General features: G+C 37.0%; 1 long non-coding RNA gene across 1 annotated transcript in view; it reads left to right on the forward strand.

Moving 5' to 3' along the window:
* Positions 1–2,809, forward strand: part of LOC116419796 — a 30,770-nt gene extending 27,961 nt beyond the window's left edge. The window contains exon 3 of the long non-coding RNA XR_004230099.1: positions 1,201–2,809. This is a non-coding gene — a long non-coding RNA (uncharacterized LOC116419796). The remainder of the gene's footprint in view (positions 1–1,200) is intronic.
* The last annotated feature ends 20,561 nt before the right edge of the window (positions 2,810–23,370 follow it).

Consider the following 23,370-nt stretch of genomic DNA (forward strand, 5'->3'; position numbering starts at 1 on the left):
AGTCTAGTGTCTGGACTATAATAAGAACTTAAATGTTTGTTTACTCTCTGAAGGACTGATTCCTCATCTTAGCCAAAACATTTGAAATGCTTCAGTGATGAGAAACTCATTACCTCTCAATTGTTTTACCCTTCCATTAGCCCATTTTTTGGTCTGTATTGTCTTGAATATATCCGTGGAAGAATAGAGTCTAGGCAAGTACAGAGGTCTGCCTAAATTGCCCTCCCTCTCACAAGGTTTCCCTTCTCCTTGGGGCATGCAGCTCTATTTGCAGAAATACCATGAATTATTAATGATAAATAGCTTCTGATTTTAACCTTAAGAAAACCGAGAATAGAAGATTTCTCTTTATACAATTCTCCAATTGTCACTTAACCTGAAAAAATATGCCTTGCATTCTTGGAATTGTCTGCAAATATGTTTGTTATAAACTACATTTTGATGCATTATTCACTGAAAATCTTAACGACAAAACTATATTATAGGCCAATAATGCCAGTTCACACAGGCCAGGGATAAGGTTAATACTATTTGACTTTGTAGATTATTAAGTAACCATATGAGGCTTCCTCTCTTAATAATGAAGAGTACATAAAATATATGTAGATGTTTTCGAAGTGAAATTCTTCCAGTTCTTTCAAGTATTTAATACTACCCAGGTAGAGAATCATTGAACAAGCATTGGGGCCAATGTCATCAATAAAGAAAGGAGACATCCTAAAATAATGAATGTGTATACTAACAACAGGAACTATATAAAAAAAACTTTAAAAAGACAGACAACAGGGAAAAAGGAAGAAGAAAAAAGAGAAAGGTAGGAAAGAACGAACGAGAAAGAGAAGGAAAGAGACAGAAAAGAAAGTGAAAGGGAGGGAGGAAGAAAAAAAAGAATTAGAAAGGGAGGAAGGAAAGAAGAAAAGATGGGGAGGAAATAAGGAAGAAAAGACGGGGAGGAAAGAAAGGAAGGAAAGGAAGAGAAAAAGAAAGAAAGAAAGAAAAGAGGGAGGGAGGAAGAAAGAAACGACTAAATTCTACAGTGCAGGTTTCCCTAGTCTACTAGTAAGTCTGTGGGAAATTTAAATTAAAAATGCCTTGTCTCTGTATGATCCTGTGAAATATATTGTACTTATTAAATTGTATTGTCATTTAATCATATTAAATTATATCATTTTTCTAAAGTAGACTTTTTTTCCCTTTCAGATTCCATTTCTGTTTTCCTCTAGAACAGGTGACCTTGCAGGAACCACTAGAACTGAAATTTCATAAAGGGAAAGAAAGTTTTGTGACTTGGACCAGTAACACCTGAAAAAAAAAAATTGACTACGCCTACTAAGGGAGTACCCTCATTCAGGTCAGACTTTGACTCAAAAGAAGAAAATAAAATTATGACTCCAAAAGTACAGAAGATAATTTTTTCCAGACACCTGAACGACTTTTATGTCTTTTCCAACTTTCGAACCTCCTCTTAGACCAAATAAGGATATGCTACATACTTGTAGCTGTTCCTGAGAATTAGACAAATCAGACCTGACTAGGACTTCTGATTATGCCCTGATGCATGCCTGTATCATAATGAGGAACTCTCCTCCTCCTAGGCAGATCCTGCATCTACTTTGAAACTTGAAAGACACAAAGAGTTGGAAGAAACTTTGGGAGAGATTAAATGACTTGCCCAGGGTCATATAGATAGAACATTTTTCCAAGTAGGGCCTTCCTGACTCCAAGGCCAGCCACACTGCCTCTTTGAAAGTGTTTGGATATACATTTATTTAGAAACCAAACTGGGGTCGGAGTTTGAAGAATCCCTGTGAGAATGAGAATTGTTCCAGCTAAAAGTCTACAAAGGTCTCCTAGATAGCCATGCTCTCTCTGCTGGGACTGATCAGGTCTCAAAGCACTTTTCCAGGTCTGCCCCAAAGGCTAAACCCCTAAATGGTCGGAGTTCGAACTGTGCAAATTTTTTCGGGTCTAAAGACGTGTTTCCAAGGTGTATTTCTGGTCTCCAAAAGGATGATCGTTTATCAATCCAGTAGCACCGGGCTTAATTCGCATTAACATCTCAGAAGAAAAAGCTTATTGCATTTTTTTTTCTCTATCCAGCATCTATGATCTTCACTTAAAAAACATCCAAGCTGAAAAGCTGCTTTCTGTCCCTTTTATCAACTCTTGGGTCACTGAGATGCATCTCGGAACGCCTCATTATGAGTCAAAAGGCTACTTGCACAGAATTTTCTTTATCAACAGCTCCGCTAAATGGTTATAGTTAATTACATACAAATTTCTCAGCCATTGACAACAAGGTCAGGGAGAAAATGTATTCGAGCAGCTCAACCTGCAGAAATAAAAACAGGAGACAATTTTCTTTAGATTGGAAAAGAGAAGGAAGCCCTGAAAATCGACAGAAGCTGGTTCCAGGCCTTGTAAGAGCACCTGAGGCTTCTTGGAGAGTTGAAGCTACTTTAACCTTTCCTGCTTGGCTCCTGTTTCCTTGGGTATCTATTCACCTTGTGATCTGGAAGACTCTGTGAATTACCTATGTAGTTCCCTTACATCCTTTCCTCCTGGAGTGAAAACAGTTTTGACCCTCTCTTGCTTAGCGTCCCTTTCCATGTTTTGCAGTCAGTAGTGTGAATAAATTTATAATCAAGGATGATAGCAAGGCAGCAGACAGTTTTATATTGAGATCTGGGAAAAGAGAGAAAGAGGAGAGGAGAAGAGAGGAGAGGAAAGGAGAGAAGAGGAGAAGAAAGGAGAGGAGAGAAAGGAGAGGAGAGGGAAGAGAGAAGAGGAGAAGAAAGGAGAGGAGAGGGAAGAGAGAAGAGAGGGAAGAGAGAAGAAGAGAGGGAAGAGAGAAGAGGAGAGGGAAGAGAAGAGGAGAGGGAAGAGAAGAAGAAAGAAGAAGAAGAAGAAGAAGAAGAAGAAGAAGAAGAAGAAGAAGAAGAAGAGAGAGAGAGAGAGAGAGAGAGAGAGAGAGAGAGAGAGAGAGAGAGAGAGAGAACTGCGCCCAGAAGAAGGCCTTAGCTGAGGTTTATCTCTATCATTACATGCAACTGCCCTCCCTAATTCCTTCCTCAAATTAGGGATTGTTCAGAAACTTGGAGTCCTGGGAGAACAGCCTTGGAAGACCCTCCCCTCTTCTTCTACTACACTTTAAAATAGCTGAGGATTCATGGAGCAGGATCTTTAGATATCCTGTGAAGTTGGAGTGGAGGCAAAGGGTCACTTCTTCCTAGTATGAACAATCAGAAAACCCATAATTCAATGTTACCCTAATTTAGAATGTATCAAACTCTTCTAGAAGCGAAGGCCAGCATATTTATTAGGAATTAGTAAAATATGCTTGTGGGATCCCCATTGTTTGATTCCCCAAAATGTACAAACAAGATTTATAGAACTTTCCCCTCTGTGAGAAGGATAAGGGTGGGTTGCTGCTTTTGGGTAGGCAATCTCCAGATGGGCTTTAAGACACTCCTCTCTCCCATCCTCACCCCACTTTATGACCTCACTTAATTTCAGAGAGTAGGGCAGAAATCCCCCTCACCCCACAATGACCTCCTCCCCCATCTCTCCCAGCACACAGTATTCTACTAAAGACTAATTTGGCGGGGAGGGGTGGGTAGGAGTCGGGAAGTGATCCTGTTGAGGCCTTCTGTCGACACTGCTGCCAGGTCCCTTTATTTCCACCAGGCCTGTCCTTAGATCAGCCAAGTTGGCAGCAGAAACTAGCAAATAGCCTCGGGCAAAAGGGGGAGGCTAAAAGGAGGGGTCATTTTGAGGGTGGGCATGGATTTGAAAGAAACAAAGACACTAGGAGAGTGTGTGGTGAAGGGGAACACTCATGGACTGGAGAAAATAGAGAGCCTCCATTCCCTGATGGCACTGCGAAATATGATTGGAAACCCCCCTGTAGATGCTAAGGCTTTGGTCCAGGGAACTCGGCTCACCCAGGGTTCTCCCAAGGTCTTGATCCCTCTGAGTAAGCATCTGTTCCCTTAATAGGGGACAGGAGGCTACTACTCACTTCTTTGCAGAGGGGGGTTGTGTGCTAAAGGTGGGGGTGGTGCATGAGATGGAAAGGAAAAAGAGGAAAGATATTTTTGCTAGACAGCATGAGAACATTTTAAAAAAAGATTTTTAAAAGATTCTTACACACTTTGCTTTCTCACTTTCCCCATCCCTCTTCCCTCTTCCTTCTTCTGACATTATTTTGCTAACTAAGCAAACCTAGCCCACTTTGCTTATTCCAAAAGAGCTCAGAATTCTACACCTCAAAAAAAAATCTGCTAGTATCACCTTCCCAGGTAGCTGGGATTACAGACATACTTAGTAGCTAGCCGTTGTGCTAGGGACTAGAGACACATACACAGTTCTTTACTCTCAAGAAGCTTACATTCTCAGGAAAGAAAAAAGGGACATTATACACACACACACACACACGCATATATATCTATATATGTCTATACAACACAAATATAAAGTTAATAACATGAAATAGTTAAATACAAGATATTTTGGATGGGAGGGCATCAGCAGTTAGGGGGGATCCCGAAAAGCTTCATCCAAAAGATGTTCCTAAGTAACATATTTTAAGAAGAGTTAACTCTATCTTGCATCAGTAACTCTGTTTGGGTACAATGTACCTCTTCCCCTCCCCCCAGCTGATCACCTGAAATTTCATTGCCACCAAAAAAATGAGTCAAGTTTTGATACTCAGAACCTTCTCATTCTCAGTTGCCTCGGCCCTCTGACTGCAGAGCTGAAGGTCCAAGCACTAAATGCCTTCCAAAGCTTTTCTTTATGGAGGACTCACAAGCTTCCTGGCAATTCCATTTTCCATCAGCAGCTTTAATTCCAAGGAACCACAGATTCCTCTGCCAGGCACTCCCCAGTGTTCTTCCCACCCTTTTAAGCTTCTTTTTGTATGTTGTCTTTTTTCCTCAGATTATAAACTCTTTATCTTATTCATATTTTCAGCACTTAGTACTATTCCTGGCATGTAGCCAGCACTTAATAAATGTTTATTGAATTGAATAGAAAGTTAAGAAGGGAACTCATTTTAGTCATGGGGAATGGCTGTTATAAAGGCACCTTTACATCTCCATCTGGGAGATGGAGTGTTGTGTATTTATGAAGAATAGAGAAGAGATCTTTTAGACTGAATTTCAAAGTGTGTGAGAGGCAGAGTGTTTTCCAAGGAATAGAAAGATAGACTTGGTTGTATAGAGCTTGAAAAACTAAACAAGGAGGTAATATGAAGCTACTGGAGTTGGTTGAGTGGCAGCAGGTGGTGGGAGATGGAGAGGGGAATGTCATATAGTGAGATCTGCACTTAAGGAAAACTATTTTGTCAGCATGGGGGATGGACTGAAATGAGGAGAAATGTGAGATGAGTTATCAATAGAAAGTTATTGTTATAATCAGGTGAGAAGTGATTAGAGTCTGTAGGAAATGGTAATTTTGTGAATGTAGAAAAGGAGGTGACATCAGAGTTGACATGTCTTAGAAAAATTTTCCTTTTCTTGGTTATTGCAATTTGAAAAATTCATTGTTCTAATCTGACATGTGAACCTCTGTGTTAACTTCCCTTTCCTTGTCTCTCCCCCCGCCCCCATTTTAGACAGAGCTTCACAATCTACTTCGAGAGCTAAATCTTGAACATCTTAGAAGAAATAGTTCTGCCTATGAGAGAGCAGGAGAAAGCACCAAAGACTTTATATGTGGAATGAGAAGGGTTGAAGGAAAAAAAAAAGTCAATGCTATACTTTGTGTAGCATACATAGGCATAAATCTGCCAGAAATAATTCTATTTAATTTAACATTAATCTAATATCCAAACCATTTCTGGTTTACAGAGACAGATGTCCAAATTGGCATAGTTCCTCCATGACCGTTCTCTACTCTGAGATTATTAAAGGTAACATTCAATGGAATATTGAACAAGCAAAAACATTGCAATAAGTACAGTATGGGGGTTAACATTCTAAAAATAATAGTCATTACCCTATTCCTTCCTGGAGCACTCCCCTTAAGAAGAGAATGGAGAAAGATATATCCTAATATTATTTTCAGAACATGGGCTCTGTCACTTCTGGAATAGGGATAGCAATGATCTAATCTAGATAAGAGTTAAGTTTGGTTATCATTCTTAATACATTTCCCTAAGAAAGGTTTTAGTTTTTCTATGGTCTTTTCTAAAAAAAAAAAAAAAAAGGTTTCGAAAGTGTTTGGTTCTCCTTCACTTCCCACCCATAGAAATTATTTTTTAATATTTCCAGTTACAATAAAAGGAAGGTTTGTTGTTAATGATTAATATGCTTCCACAAAGAGTACCAGCAGATTATAAAGGTGAATCTGACTAAAAGGAGAAAACCAATGCACTCTTCTAGTGGCAACTGAATGCTAGGAATTGGAAAGAAAAGGGGGAAAAACAGTTGAGATAGACACACTCTAACAGCAATCACCAGCTAGAGCAGAGTTAAGATGTTATAAAAGCATTGCTCAATTATTGAGTAGCCCAGCAATTTTTTTTCAGAAAGTAATTTGATCAAAATGGAACTCTCTGACTTATTTACTGAATTGGTGACATACTCTATGTTTTTGTGTGTCAAAATAAGGTGCTTGATTTTCTTCAATCCCAAAATTAAAGCAGTAACAGACTCTGGGAGGATAAATAGCTTAGATAACTAATACTAAAGTAGCCACAGATAAATGGTTTCCCTTGATGCTCTTGTCTATGCTCCTCCTCCCCAATAGACACTTTCCTATCCCCAAAGAGTTTGCATAGAATGTTAGAATGATCTGGAACTAACTCCTTGTTCAGAAACTGTTGTGTTGCCTTTCTTTCTTTCTTTCTTTCTTTTCTTTTTTTCTTTTCTTTTCTTTTTTTTTTTTTTTTTTTTTTTTGCTTTTTCTTTCTCATGTTTTTTTTCCCTTTTGGTCTGATTTTCCTTGTACAACATGATAAATATGGAAATACATTTAACATGATTGTGTGTGTATCTATCTATCTATCTATCTATCTAAAACCTATTTTAGATTACATGCTGTCTTGGGGAAGGAGAGGAGGTAAAGGAGGGAGGGAGAGAGAAAAAATTTTGAAAATACAATCTTATAAAAAATGAATGTTGAAAATTATCTTTACCTGTATTTGGAAAAAATAAAGTACTATTAAGAAAAAAAAAACTATTGTGGTAGAGTTGAGGAAAAATTATGTTTACTTGATGGATAAAAACAAAAACAAAGAAGTAACAATCCCAGAAATATCCCCTAAGAAATAACTGGTATTTTGTTCATAAGATTCACACAGATCAGAATTTTCTTTCAATTACTTTTAAGTGATTTGGTCTCTAAAGCTGCTTCTCATAACCACTTTTTCCTCTTGTCTCAATTTTCATCTGAAGCTATAGAAAGGAAAATCTGTCCTTATCTCTAAATGACATCCACTGATATCACATGTCTAACAGACAGCTAGCTAGATATGTCACAAAAAAGTTTAAAGAAAAGGTGGGAAAAAGTATACTTCAATGTGTACTTAATTCATCAGTTTTCATTCTGGAGATCTATAGCATTTTTTCATTATTTGGAATTGTCTTAGATCATTGCTTTGATTAGAGTAGCCAAGTCTATCACAGTTGATCCTCTTTATTATATAGTTATTGTGCAAAATGATGTTTAATTTTTCATCAGTTCATATTTTGCCTCCTGAAACCACACCCCTCATAATTTCTTATAGCATATATTCCATTACAATCACATGCCACAACTTGTTAAATTCCATAATTGACATGTATCCCTTCATTTTCCTATTCTTTGCTACCTTAAAAAGAACAACAATATTTCCCCTTATTCCTTCTAGCATTGGTTATTTCTCATAGATGTGAGGTGATATCTCAGAATTGTTTTAATTTGCCTTTCTGTAATCAATAGTGGTTTAGGTAATTTTTTATTTGATTATAGATAGCTTTTTTATTTGATTACAAATAACTTTATTTGATTAAAGATAACTTTGAATTCTTCTTCTGAAAACTGCCTGTTCCTATCCTTTGATTATTTATAAGTTGAAGAATAGCTCATATTTTTTAATAAATTTGACTCAATTCCTATACATTTGAGAACTGAGGCCTTTATCAAAGAAACTTGATGTAAAATATTTTCATATTACTTTATCATCTGTGCAGCCTTTTGGCAAAATGTAGTTTTCCTTATTATTTCTTTTAATTAGGCCTACTTTTGCTTTTGCTTTATTTGAGATAATGATTGTCAACTCCTGCCTTCTTCACTTCAAGTGAAACATAATATATTCTACTCCAGCTCTTCCTTTAAACTGTGTGTGCTGTATGTGTCTTTTGATTCCAAGTGTGCCTGCCTTCCATATTTCTTCTCCCCATCTCTCCCTTTTTCTCTATCTGGTAAGATAGATTGATTTCTATACCCAAATGAGTGTGTGTGTCTCTGTGTGTGTGTGTATGTGTGTTTGTATGTGTCTGTGTGTATGTATGCATATATGTGTATGTATATTCTTCCCTCTTTGAACTATTTCTGATGTGTGAGGCTCAAGCATTACTTGCCACAACTCTCTGCCTTCCACTATAAAAGCTCATTCTTCAATTCCTCCTGTATGTGTGAAAATTTGCTATATTCTGCTTCTCCCTTACAGCTTTTCCCAATGCATTTCTCTTTCTCAACCTTACCTTATTTTGTTGGAAATCATTTCAACATCATATTTAATTCAAACCTATGCCCTCTGTCTATTCAGACTCCTTCTAACTGTCCTAATAATGATAAAGTTCTTAGCAGCAACATGTATCATTTTCTCATATAGGAATATGAACACTAACTCCATTGTGTCCCTTGAGATTACTCTTCTCTTTAGTCTTTTGTTTCAATGTCAAATTTTCTATTCAGTTTTTTCATCAGACAGGAATGCTTAGAAGTCCTCTATTTCAGACTCACACTCCCTTTTTTTTTAAATAGAAATTCAATATGAAACAGGCAGTTTTATTCCCCTAAAGAAAGGTAATTGCTAAGCAATTAAGAATCATAGAATCATTACAAATAAAGCCAGACTATTTTAAAGGCCCAGTTGGGACATTTGCAACATGGCTGTTAATTAGCTATTTACATTTCACCTTCCCTGAGTATAGCCTAAACAACAACAAATAAATATTCACTCATTCGCCCACTCCCTCTCCCTTCTTCCACTTGTCTCAGTAGAAGGCTCCCCACTTTTCTGCTGGCAGTGTTGCCACTATAACTTTTTTATAACCCAATAATTTGGGGTTTTAGGAAGCAGAAAACTTGTAGCTGCCTTTAAGATTTCTCAAAGTTCAGTATCAAAGGAATGAAAACTAAGAAGGGAGAGCCTCACAGCAGACACAGGCTTATCAAGAAGGTCACATAATGATGGGCTGACCCAGGGGAAAGAAGGTTATCCTCTCTATTCTTCAGATATAAGATAATCATTCTCATACTTCAAGTACAGACCTACAGGGTCTTTCTTAAGACCCAAAGGACAGAGATTGTGCCTTTGTTATATCCATGGAGTTCTGGCTCAGTAATTCTCATGTGTCATGAGTCCTCATAGTAGACAGGAAGCAATAAAAGGATATTTGAACCTCTTCTGAAAGGATGGTAGTGCTATACAATTAAATGCAGAAGATGATATACATTTCCTATTTTGACTGCCATAATATTTTTAGAAAAGACATCATGTTTTAGTGGAAAGAGGGGCTGGATTCAAATTATAGACCCGATTTCAAAATATATCTATGAATGTTCATGAGAAAATCATTAAAACTCTCTCATCCTCAGACAGTATTGTAAGTCTGGAATTCATAGAATACTAATGAATTGTCTTGGTGAGGGATTCTCATATGGTGGATATCACGTCTTTAAAATATGGACAATTATATCCACAAAAGAAAATGGCTAGATTCTGCACGTAAATCTTTAAAACATCAATCAACAAATATTGTGTTGAATTAAATACACTTTGCTAGACAATAAAGAAAATACAAGTTTAAATGAGACATTGTCTGCCCTCATAGAGTGTACAGTCTGTTTTTTGAAATGATAGAGACATAGATTCAATCTTGTTTTATTCATTTTTATATCCTCAGCACTTCAATGAATGAGTCCTTCACTTTTACTCATAACACCATTTTCTCACATTAAGGTGTCTACCCATGCTAAACCAACAAGATGACTCTAGCTGCCATACTGAAAATATATGGTTTGAACGTTTTATCTGAACCAGTATTTGTAAAATTTGGGGAAAGTATGTCCTGAACTCACACTACAATGATTATGATTTGCTCCAAATGATTAACTACATGCTAAATGTTTCTTTAAAGGATGAATACAGTGATTTAGTGTAGAGGGCTGAAACTCTTGAGTTAATGCACTGAGGTCCAGACAACGGAGCACTTAAGGCTAATTACAGATTAGACAATACTCTATAAGCATATACTTGGAAAATGACCCTTCGCACTATTCTGTGCTGGCTCAATAATTGGTGTATACAGAGAATTGTAGAAGGGACTAGGGGGTGGAGTAAGACTAGCCAGGGTCACTCTCTGGCCGGGAGATGAAGAAGGAGGTCGTGGAGATTCTACTTCCAATCCAATTCAATCCTACCTCTAAAGATCAAGAATAAAGATCGAGGACTTTTACTTATCCTGACTCCAGCTGATTCTAAGGTATCCAGGGTGCTAACGCGGTTATCACAGTTTAGGAACTGAGTTTAGATGTGTCCATTTAACCTAGCAGCAAGATTAAGTATTTATTATGTATATGCCAGACACTATGCAAAATGATGTAGATAGAAAAAAGATGAGTTCCTGGTCTCAAGGAACTAATGTCCTAATAGGGAAGAGAATATATAAGTTAATAAGCATTCAAGGCACTATCAATTAAGGAGTCTAGGAAAGGCCTTCTGTACAAGGCCTTTAAAAAAGCTGAAATTCTAAAAGGCAGAGGAGGAAAAGGATTCCACTTAAATTATGTATGCAAAGATATTCTTTTAATATCTATGTTGCATCTTGTAGTTCACTTGCTGATTTCTTTTAACCACATCTCCTGTTTTCCTTGTCTGAGATAATTGCCATTCCTGCTTTTTTCTGAGTTTTCCTAAGGCCTAACAAAACTTCATTTTAACTCTCTATGAAACTTTGTTTCAGCTATTGAATTCTGCTTTTTAATGTACTTTCTAGCTATTGGATTCTGCTTTTTATGTACTTTCTATCTTCTTTTTAGTGAGTTCATGTCATTCACATAAAACATAATTATTATTAATTGTGTATTTATCTTTATTAGATACTTTTTCTATATTTTCTCCATCATCCCCCTTTCTTTTCCAAATAAAGTGATGAAAGCAAAGGAATGTGTTTATATTATTAATCTATAATTAAAGTAATCTACTCCAATTGTACTACACCTCCTCTTGTCACCTTGACCACAACCCTATTATTACCCCTCATGCTTTTTCCCCCATAATCCTCAGTTAAAGATCTTTGATCCAGTGTTGTTGTATATTTTCCTTATGTCTTTTCCATCTTTAATTTTATTCTCCACTGTAGACCATAAATTCTGCCTTTTAAAAATGCTTCTCTCTTTTAAAAATATTAATGTAATACTTTCCCCAACAGTGAACAAGATTGTCTGAGAAAAAAACATGGAAAATCCTTCGTTAACTTCATGAAGTGAAATGTTCTCTATATAAAATAAGAGCAATGTTCTGGGATGGCCCACCATGAGAACTTTGAAGAACTTATGATGAAAAATCTTATCCAAACAAAGAGAAGAAACTGATTGTGTCTGAATACAGATTGAAGCATTCTCTCTCTCTTTCTCAAAGAGGAGCTTATTAATTTATTTTTGTTGAGACTATTGTGGTTAAGTGACTTGTCTAGGGTCGCACAGCTAAGAAATATTAAGTATTAAGTGTCTGAGGTCAGATTTGAACTCAAATTCTTCTGACTTCAGGGCTGGTACTCTATCCTCTCTCTAACTCTAACTCACTCTCTCTCTCTTTCTCTCTCTCTCTCTTTCTCTCTCTCTCTCTCTCTCTCTCTCTCTCTCTCTCTCTCTCTCTCTCTCTCTCTCTCTCTCTCTCTCTCTCTCTCTCTCTCTCTCTTTCTCTCTCTCTCTCTCTTTCTCCCTTCCTCCCTCCCTCCCTCCCCCCTTAATGGGAACTGAGGATGGGAATAAAAGAGAAAATCTGGAATTCAAAGATTTTAAAAACAAATGTAAAATTGTTTTAAATTTAAATAGAGGGAAATATTAAATAAGTATATTTAATAATATATATGTATTGATTAAGGGTAATGAATGGAAGGTTATGTACTGTTGCTACTATTATTTTATATAGTACTAGAAATATTAGTTATGGCAACAGGAAAAGAAAAAAAATTCAAAGGAATAAACATAGGTATATAGGAAACAAAAGTATCACTTTTGCAGATAAGATGTTTTACTTAGAAAACTTTAGTGACTCTACTGAAATATTTCAGCAAATCAATTATTTTAGCAAAGCAAGAAATAAGCCCTCTTAGAGAAATCAGCCCATCTTACATAAAGAATAAGAAAATTCTATTCAAAGTAACTCAAGAATATGAAAAATATTTGGGAGTCCACATACAATTTCAGTTATTAATTTGTCATGATTGAAACATGCCCCCAAAAAAAGAAAAGAAAAGAAATGACAATATAACCCAAATTTACAAATTAAGTGTATTCTATTTAAGATCCAAATGGTAACTTTATAGAACTAGAAATACAATTATCTAAGGGAGCAAAAGGTCAGAACTTTTTAAGGAAATTGTTCAAAGCAAAATGAGAAGGAAAGGAATCTACTAGTATCAGTACAAATATTCTACAATGCAGAAACATCCTTATCAAAACTAGCAATGCTTAAAAATTAGAAAAGTTGCTTAGTGACATAGATATCAATGTAAAGTTTTTGTACAAATAAAACCAATACAGTTAGAATTACAAGACAAACAGTTGTTTGGGAAAAACTTGGCAGCAGAGTCTTATGGTGATAGTCTGAGACTCAAGATAAATAGGAAATTCATTCAAAGACATTAGAATAAGAATCATTCCCCAATATGGAAATAATCAAAGGCTGTGAATAGGGAATTCTCAACAGAAAAACAAATAAGCAAACAATAAGTTGTCAATGACCATATTTCAAATAATAATAAAATAATTATAATAAAATAATAAATCATTAATAATAAAATGCTCATAAAAACTCTGAGATCCAATCTATCATCTATCAATTTGACAAAAAATGACAATTTTTGGAAAGAATGTGGAACTTCAGATGCACTAATGTATTCTTGTTGAATCTGTGAATTGGCCTCAGCATTTTGCAAATACAAAGCATTTTTATGCCTCCAGAAGCCACTCAACTGTGCATAACTGTGCCTCAGTGATACTACTACCCCAAAGAAATCAAATAAAGGAGAAAGGACCTGAATGTTCAAAATCATTTAAAGTAATACAAAGTAAAGATTGGATCAAGAGGTTAGTCTTGGCAAGGATCATCTTCATCAGAGAGTGGAATAAATGAGGAAATACTATATGCTTTTATCAGAGATATGATACAAGGAGTTTGGGATAAAAGGAAACTTCGCTCAAATTGTCAATTAAGTGTGAGATATTTAGATGAGAGAGTGGAATAAAGAATTCTGTGGGAAGTTTGAGATGAGAAGAAGCAATTTGGAATAACCACTATGGTGGATAGAATAGATAACTGATTAGGAAGGAGTAGATATATTGCCTTGCTACTGCCTTTGACTCGGGCAATTTGGTTTCTCCCACCTTGATTTAGCAGTATGTGAGGAGAAACAAATGAAGTGAATGGTGGGAGTAAACTAGGGATGGAGTTTGAAAAATTTGATCAGTTATGGGACATGAGAATAATGGATAGTGGAGAATTGAACTGATATACATAAAGGGCAAAATTGAGAAAGGAGAAAAGTAAAGCTGGAGTTTCAGTGATTGATTTAAAAAAAGGACTGAGTATTAGAGGGAATAATGAGAACAGAGAATAAGTTCAAGAGTAATCAAATATAAGGAGAGATGGAATAACCAAAGGCAGTGGTCACAAAGGAATTTCACTTTTTTAAATATGGGAAAAAAATATATATATATAAAGGGTATCTATCACATTTAGCATTATATACATTTTCTTCCTTCCTTCCTTCCTTCCTTCCTTCCTTCCTTCCTTCCTTCCTTCCTTTCTTTCTTTCTTTCTTTCTTCCTTCCTTCCTTCCTTTCTTCCTTCCTTCCTTCCTTCCTTCCTTCTTTCCTTCCTTCCTTCTTTCCTTCCTTCCTTCCTTTCCTTCTCCTTCCCTCTCTCTCTATTGTTGTTCTCTTCCTTCCCCCCTTCCCCCTCTCATTATAATCTCTGTAGCCTTCTTCCTTGGCTGAGAGATGCATCATAATAGCATTGTAGAAGACATATAGATAGATTTAATTATGTAACTATTTAGTTGTCCAAATATATGTTGCCTATCTTGCTAATAAACGTTGTATTCTTTATTTTGTATTTTTGAATACCTAGTTTGATATTATTCACTAGCAGAGTCTCCAGATTAAAAAACTGAATGACTAGAAAAAGACATGAGTGAATGTAATGTAGAAAATATGAGATATATTTTGTGAAAAGATTCAATAGATGTTTGAATTTTCTTCTAAAAATGAGATAAACCTTTAGCACTAGTAAGTATAATGTGATTTATTCTTCATTGTGAAGGTCTGAGTTGGAGCAAGGGGTGTGTGTGTGTGTGTGCATGTGCATATGTGAATGTATATGTGTGTGTTACATGTACCTTAACACTGTTCTTAATTACAATAATTGGTTCTCAAAAATCGGTTTTGTTTTCTCCTTCAGTTTCCTGGCTCTTGGCAGGATACATCAGGAAAACACCTGTTGTCTGGTTATAGAGAGAAACACCTGTCAGTGGAACGACTAAGGACTGACATGGGGCCTGTCAATACCCTCTTGGGAGGCTTGAGTATTGTGGGGATAAAGGAACAGGCACCTGTTTGGGACCATTGCCGACTGAATGACAGCTTATTGACTTCTGACAGATGATGTCAATAAATTGCTCATTCTCCTCTGAACTATGATCTAAGGTCTCAACATCTGTTAAGAGCCAATGTTTAGTATTTTTTAAAAGTATGTGTAGCTTCCTTTTTATAGTAGAAAATAGTGGATAGAAAATGTATCCAGCATTTTGTGGATATCTTGTAGAAAAAGAAAAGTAAGAAGGTTGAAAAGATGAAAGACAGAGAGCATAGGATTGTAAGGGAAGGAGAAAAAAGAAAAGAAAGGAGAGGGAACAATGAATCCAAACAAATCATGCTAAGGCAAAATGGAATGGTTGAAACAGAGACATCAGAGGTATATTTGAATGCATCTCTTCCTGATTCCCTGTCAAAACTCTATGAAGTTGAATTTTTTTTCTTTTCTCTTTTTATTAAACAAAGAGCCCGGTGTTCTGGGTACAAATCCTGGTTCTGTGTTTCAGTTGCTTGTATTACCTTGAATAGGTCATCTGTCCCACTTTCTAACACATCTGTATGATGGAGGAATTTAATGGCAAAAGCCTTTTCCATATCAAGATCCTATGCTCTTTTTGAAAGCTAACAAAACCCGCAAATTTCTCTTTAAATATCTAAGACTATTCTCTCTCTCTCTTTCAACTTCATAGAGTTTTTATATGAAATCAGGAAGAGAGGCATTCAAACATACCTCTGATGCCTCTGTTTCAACCACTCCATTTTGCCTTAGCATGATTTGTTTGGATTCATCGTTTCATTCCCCTATACTTGTTTAGGAATCTTGAGCAAACAAGTGGATTAGCACGGGGTATGAATGTAGATTGTGCCTTTTAATCAATCCTTTTTCTCACTGACTACTTCATGGGCAATTCTGAGATTCAAGCCCATTTTAGCTTCTCAGTCCTTTAGTATCCCAGACTTTCTGCTTTTGTCAAATTCTCATGGGCACCCTGTTTATAGAGTCAACATTTATTTCATTATAAAAGGGTATATTTAGAAGGATGAATTATTTGATTTTTTGATTATTTTTCCTCCTTTTTGTCCATGGCTAAGATTTAGCATGAAAATTTAGACTAGCTAAGTAGGATTTCTTCCCTTGAAGAGCAACCTACAAAGCTGGATTATGGAAAAAGAAAATAATAAAAAATAAAAAATAAGATGAAACAACCAATCCATTTACTATCTCTTCACAGTAGAATGTATTTTCTATCATGAAGACCTGCCAACATGAATATGCCCTCAAGATATATTTTTCCTTCCTGTTTTCCCCACATCTATCATATACACAAACCATTAAATTTTTTACAGCCTGCATTCACTGTTCTCCTGGAAGAATTTCTCCATCAAAGACACTAGAGAGTAGCTGGAAATATTTCATGGTAGAAATTGAAATTATCTGAAGCTAAAAACTTTGGAACCTCTCCTATAACTTGGATCTTGCCATGTCAGTCAATCTGTCAAAAAGCATTAATTACATGTTGAAGGCAGAAGTAGGATATTCCATGACCCAATTTTACCACCTCAGTTTATTTATTTATAAGGGCTAAGTAGAAAAAATGAGGAGGAACAAAGTGAATTCCAGTGCTTCTTAGGAAGATAATTTTTATCCTACTATTTTAAAAATTAGGTTTAAACTGTTCTAGGATGCTGTCTGCATTGAAGGGAAATAATCCTCTGGGTTTCTTCTCCATCATTTTGCCTCATTCTCTTGTTCCTTTCCCTTCTGTGAGAGAAGTAGCTAATGAAAAAAGTGGTAAACTGGGAAAAGAAGGATGTGTGCTCCTGTTATCTTTGCTCCTTCTTTCTTGTCTCTGCTTCAACAACAGTTCTCATATCCTTTATGAATGCCCTAATAAAATGAATAATGAAATGGGAGGCTATAACATGGAGTTAGTTTGGTAGGGTTGTATCTTATTTATTATTCTTGGTGTTATGCTTATTGTATAGTATTATATTATATATTATTATACTTAAATTTTAAAAGTTAAGCCCAGTTTTTGGACGCAGTTTTTCTTTCAATGCTGCCAAGTGAACCAAGTGAGAGACTGATGTTTAAGCATTTAGGTGCAATCTGGATCAAGCAAAAAAAAATTTTTTTCTTAGACTAGAATGTTTACAGCATTTTTGCAAACTGATACAACTAATATAAAATAGATAAATGTAATCCAAAGCTAGTGGGGATCTATGCCCCCTAATGGATAGAAGGAATTCCCCAACCTTTCTCTATCTGAGAATTATACAATGTTTCTCTATCCATTTTTAAGAGACGAGTAAGAGGGGAGGCCTTTTGAGAAGTAATTAATGTATGTCAGTAATTGGAGAAGGGAAGGGAAGACAGATTGGTGGAAGAAGTCTGGGAAGTCCAAGAGGGAAACCATCAGCACTGAGTGGGAAAACTCTTAGGAGTAGCTCTAAGAACATTATCTCCAGAGAAAACCATGCAGATAAATGAAGACCCAAGAAGGAGTCATGCTGCATATTCACAAAAGGTAATAATCTGTTCAAAGAGAATACTAGCTAGCTCTGCTTACCAGTCAAGCACCTTCCATGATCCCTTGTTAAATAAACATGTTTATAGGTATACCTTGCTTTGGATAAATACCCATGTAGTAAAAACAAATATATATGTATGTATGCGTGTATGTATGTATGTATGTATGCAACAACTAGATATTCAGCTCAAACAAGTCAGATAAAACTATCTCCATGTATATGTGACATATACTCTCTTGCTTCCTCCCCAAAACCAGGTCTGCCACATCACCTCCCAGAATTCCAGGGCTTCTTGGGAGGGAGTCATGGTTGTCTAACCCCATTGGTTTGAATGTCCACCAGCTAAACTGACTCCATTTTTAGAGGCTACTCACTATTACCTTAGTTTCATTTTAACCATTAACATCAGGTAACTTTTCCCAAAGGATATGTATTTCAAAGATGTAGCAAGAACAAAGTATAAAAGTTTCTTTTAATACTTCCAGGGCATACTCTTGTTTATAAAGCACCTCAGTCTCCAGAGCCCAGCTTCTTAAAATGTGGGTTGTGAACCCCATGTGGCTCCTTGCAACTGAATGTGGGGGTTGCAAAATTATTATTTATTATCAGTAAGTATTTGATTCATATAACTGTTCTAACTACATACCCAGAGTCATGGAAAAATTTCCTGGCAAAAGGGGTTACAATGGAAGAAGTTTAAGAAGCCCTGTTCTAGAACAGGTGGAAATTTTAGTTGGTTCTTGGTTCTTACATAGTGTTGGTTCTACCAAGTTCACATCCAAATGTAGCATTTCTTTGGGATGAATCCTTTTCACAGCCATGACCGGGCTGTTGTCCCAAAAGTCACACCCAAAGATATCAATATGGGGCTAGTTATGACATCTGTCAAGTCTTAAAATAAGTCAAACTCGTGAGTGGAGGAATAAAGCATCTTTAATTAAGATATCGGGGAAACCTATCACCCTGAGAGATGTCACATCAATAGACTCATGGAAAACTTTTCTTATACTTTTAGGAGAAAGGAGACAGGGATGGGAATGAGGGAAGGGTCCAATTAAGTAGCAAGGTATGGCCATGAGATTCCGATTTCCCTTGGCAATCTAGCCAAAAATACCTACTTCATTTTGACTATTTTATGCTGCATGAATCAACCTGTCATAAATCTCAATGAATAGGACAAGAACATTGGGAGCTGAGATCAAGTTCAGATAGGTTCCTTTACAAAGTAAAATCCCAGAGTGAGGACTTAGGGTATAGTTCAGTTCAACCTAATCAAGAGTAAATATTTTAAGAATAGGACTGGAAGGACATTTGAAGAATTTTGACATTGTTAAGATTATTAAGAAGAGTGGTAGGGATTAGGTAATTTTTTTGATATTAATATGTCTGTCATTATATTAATTATTTTCCTATCACATCTCTTCTGGATTCTTCTGACTCATTCTGTGGACCAAGTTGGAGACTCTAGTCTTTAAAATGGAAATTAACAAATTAAAAAGTCAAAGATTAAAGCTTTTTTGGGGGGTGGGTGGGTAAGTGTTATGATTTCAAAAGGATGAAAACCCTAAAACCTTTTTTCTGATAGCATAGTCAACCAAAAGAACAAAAAAGCCTTCTTAGACAAGAATGAAGAAAAGAGGAGGCTGAAACTGACAGTTTTTTTAAGATACTGATTGTCCCAAGTAAACAGCACATTAACTAAAAAAAACCTCAAACAAAACAAAAACTCCTTCCAATGAATGATGCAGTTAGCCAATGAAAACCATTACAAAATAGTATTGTATGGTCTATTGGCTCTTTAAGATAATTTTCTTACACATCTTAATACATGATTAACAAAGAATCATTTTCTTGGCCTCTTTTTGTGGAATATTACTATCAATTGAATGAGAAATGACACATATGACAAATTCAGAGAAACATGGGGACATTTTTATGAACTTAAGTAGATTCAAATATATTGGTTCAGGAGAACACGTTCCACAGTGCTATATAAAAAAAAAAAACCCAAAAAACCCCAACGCTTTTAATATGCAGACGTCACAGCACAGGTTAATTATTCAGTAGCATCATATGAGCAAATTGCTGCTAATGCTATCAAAGCGTGGGATTCGATTCACAATAAAAATGATAAAGGTGAGGCCTTCACAAAAATAATGCAAGGGCCAGATGAGCCCTTTGCTGACTTTGTGGGACGTTTGCAGACTGCTATCACAAGAACTAATGGGGAAAATCCAACAACAGATGTTTTAATAAGGCAACTTGCTAAGGAAAATGCTAATGAGGTGTGCAGAAGGATTATACTAGGACTGCCCAAGGATGCTCCTTTAGAGGAGTTCATAAGACGCTGTGCCACAGTGGGCACAAATGCCTTTTATAGCCAGACTATGATGCAGACTTCCCAAGATCCCAACATGGGTAGACAGGGTCCCTTCCAGCAAGGGACTTCTAGAGAGAAACGGCAATGCTTTCAGTGTGGTAAAGTAGGGCATCTGAAAGCTCAATGTTGGTATAGAGGCAGAGTGAGAAAGCAGGGTGGGAGAACAAGACCCAGTATCCCATGTCCAAAATGCAACAGAGGCTTCCATTGAGCCTCAGAATGTAGACAGGTTCAGGGAAACGGGATGAGGGGCCCAGCCCCAGGGCCCCAGGCAAAAACACCTGGGGCATGATGGCAGCCAATGGTGCACCCAGAGAGTGCCTAGACGGCCAATACCCCAATATGACCAATCAGCCAAGAAGCCATATGATGGCAGAAAGGATTACACAATCAATCAGCCAGGAAGCAACCTGATGGAAGAAAGGATTACAATTAGGGAGAATAGAGTTGTGTGCAGCTGAGACAACTGAGATACCCCTGGAGAGGTGAAATCTGTTCCTCTCCAGCCTATGGATCCCTTGCCTCCAGGCACAGTAGGCTTGACCATTTTACCTCCTGAGAGTACGTACAAAACAGTGTCCATCCACATACTGATGTGGGAAACTGGGAATGTGTAGATAATATCCCAGTCACCAATACAGGCAGACAATGTGTGACTTATCACCCAGGAGAAATAGTAGCATCAGGTTTACTCATACAGAATCCTAATAAGCAGCCTGGTGATAGTCACCCAGATTCTGATTCCAGATCACAAAATCCAGCAGTTTACTGGACAGCAGCTGTAACAACTGACCGACCTATGCTCACAATCTATATAAATGGCCTTCCATTGGAAGGATTGGTAGACACTGGTGCAGATCGGTCATTAGAGGTGCCAGCTGGCCCAGTCACTGGCCAAAGATTAAAGCAGACACCTACATGTCTGGTGTAGGAGGATCAATAGCAGCTGAAGTTAGTGCTGCCCCATGAGATGGACTTTTGAAGGCAAAACAGGAGTTTTACTCCTTTTATAGTTGAAAAATCCCCATCAATCTGTGGGGAAGAGACGTTTTACAGCAATTAGGGTTAAAAATGAGTACTTCGGTTTTTTAAGCAGGGCTGCTGTTGAAGGCCTGCCAACACTTTCACCTGTTCCTATCCAATGGAAAACTGATACACCAGTGTGGATAGAGCAGTGGCCCTTAAGTAAAGATAAAATTCAGGCCTTATTAGATATAGTACAGGAGCAGCTTGACCAAGGACACTTAAAACCTTCTCTAAGTCCTTGGAATTCCCCAGTGTTTGTTGTGAAAAAGAAATCTGGAAAATGGAGGATGTTAACGGATTTAAGAAAAGTGAATGAACAGATGGAAACTATGGGAACTCTTCAGCCTGGACTTCCATCTCCTACTCAGTTGCCTAGAGAATGGCCTCTTTGGGTCATAGATATTAAGGATTGTTTCTATTCTATCCCTCTGGATAAGGAGGATATGAAAAGATTTGCCTTTTCAGTGCCCAGCGTTAACTTAGCTGAGCCTTATAAAAGATATGAATGGACAGTTTTGCCACAGGGAATGAAAAACAGCCCTACTATGTGTCAAATGTATGTTGCTGCTGCTCTTGCTCCAGTAAGAAAAGCATTCCCAAAAGTTATGCTATTACATTACATGGATGACATTTTGGGATGTGCACCTGAGGAACAAATGTTAGAGGCATGTCTACAAAAGACCATAGAAACACTAAGGAATTACAAATTATACATAGCACCAGAAAAAATTCAAAGACATGCTCCTTTTCAATATTTAGGATATGAAGTATACCCTAAGGTGCTTACAGTTCAAAAACTCTCCTTAAGAACAGAAAAGCTAAACACATTGAATGATTTTCAGAAATTGATAGGAGATATCCAATGGATGCGACCAGTGTTAGGTTTGACTACCTATCAGTTACAACCGTTATATGACATTTTAAGGGGAGACAGTGCTTTAAATTCACCACGCCAGCTTACAAAAGAAGCTCAAGAGGCTTTGAGAGAAGTTGAACTGGCTTTATCCAATGTGGTTGAAAGAGTCACTCAAAAACCCTTGGAGATATCAGTTTTTGCCACACAAGAGGCACCCACAGCAGTCCTTCATCAAGGACACAGTGTGATAGAGTGGGTGAACCTCCCAGCACAACCAGAACAAAGCCTTACACCCTACCCAGTGCTTGTGGCTAGAATTTTATTAAAGGCCACTAAGCGAGCAGTACAATTATCTGGGACAAGACCTGATAAGATATACACCTTTTATACCAATACACAAATTAATGTGTGTTGTGAGACCATCCCAGAGTGGCAAATTTTATTAGCCATGGCTCCAAATTTTTTACATGGGTCTCCATTAAAGATAACTAGACTATTACATAATTGGCGATGGACTCTTGAAGAAAAAGTTTCTAAAGTTCCTCTTCAAGGACCAACAATCTTCACGGATGCATCCAAACATAATATTTGTGCTGTGTACTCTCATGATCTAACTATAAAGAGAGTAGTCAGAACTCCTTTTCAGTCCACTCAGCAGAATGAATTGTACGCGATCATTCTAGCTCTTACTTATTATCCAGGAGACATAAATATAATATCTGATTCGGCCTATTCAGTAGGTGTGGTACAAAGAATTGCCACAGCCCAAATAAAATTTGCAGCCTCTAATATATATCAGCTCTTTAAGAAACTTCAAGAGCAAGTGAGAAAGCATCCAGGTAAGATCTATATATTACATGTCCATTCTCATAGTGGACTTCCAGGTCCCATATTTGATGGCAATTCAAAGGCAGATAGCCTTCTAACTATGTTGGTCAATACCCCTTTGTTCCAAGAAGCTCAGGCATCTCATTCTAAATATCATCAGGCTGCTCGAGCTTTACGTTTACAATTTGGAATAACAAGAGAGGAAGCTAGGAGCATAGTAAAAGCCTGTACGGCTTGCCTTCCTTTCCACGCTCCTACACTGCCTCCAGGGAAGAACCCTCGTGGTTTGAGACCCAATGAAATCTGGCAAATGGATGTGACCCATTATAAATCTTTTGGTCGTCTGTCTTTCATCCATGTTGTGGTAGACACCTTTTCAGGATTCACTTTTGCAATGCCAGCAGCAAAAGAGACAGCCCGAGTGGTCACTGAATTCCTCATACAAGCATTTGCCATTATGGGTGTGCCACAAGCAATAAAAACAGACAATGGTCCTGCTTATACTTCGAAACATTTTGCACACTTTTGTGCACAGTATAAGATTTTACACACCACGGGCATACCTTTTAATCCTCAAGGACAGGCAATAGTGGAGAGGAGAAACAGAGATATTAAGACACTACTCCAAAAACAAAAGAAAGGGGGAGCCACAGGTAACCCTAGAGAACTTCTAAATCTAGCTCTTTATACTATTAACTTCTTGATTTTTGACAAA

This window comes from Sarcophilus harrisii, chromosome 6 (assembly GCF_902635505.1).
Source record: "Sarcophilus harrisii chromosome 6, mSarHar1.11, whole genome shotgun sequence".
NCBI lineage: Eukaryota > Metazoa > Chordata > Mammalia > Dasyuromorphia > Dasyuridae > Sarcophilus > Sarcophilus harrisii.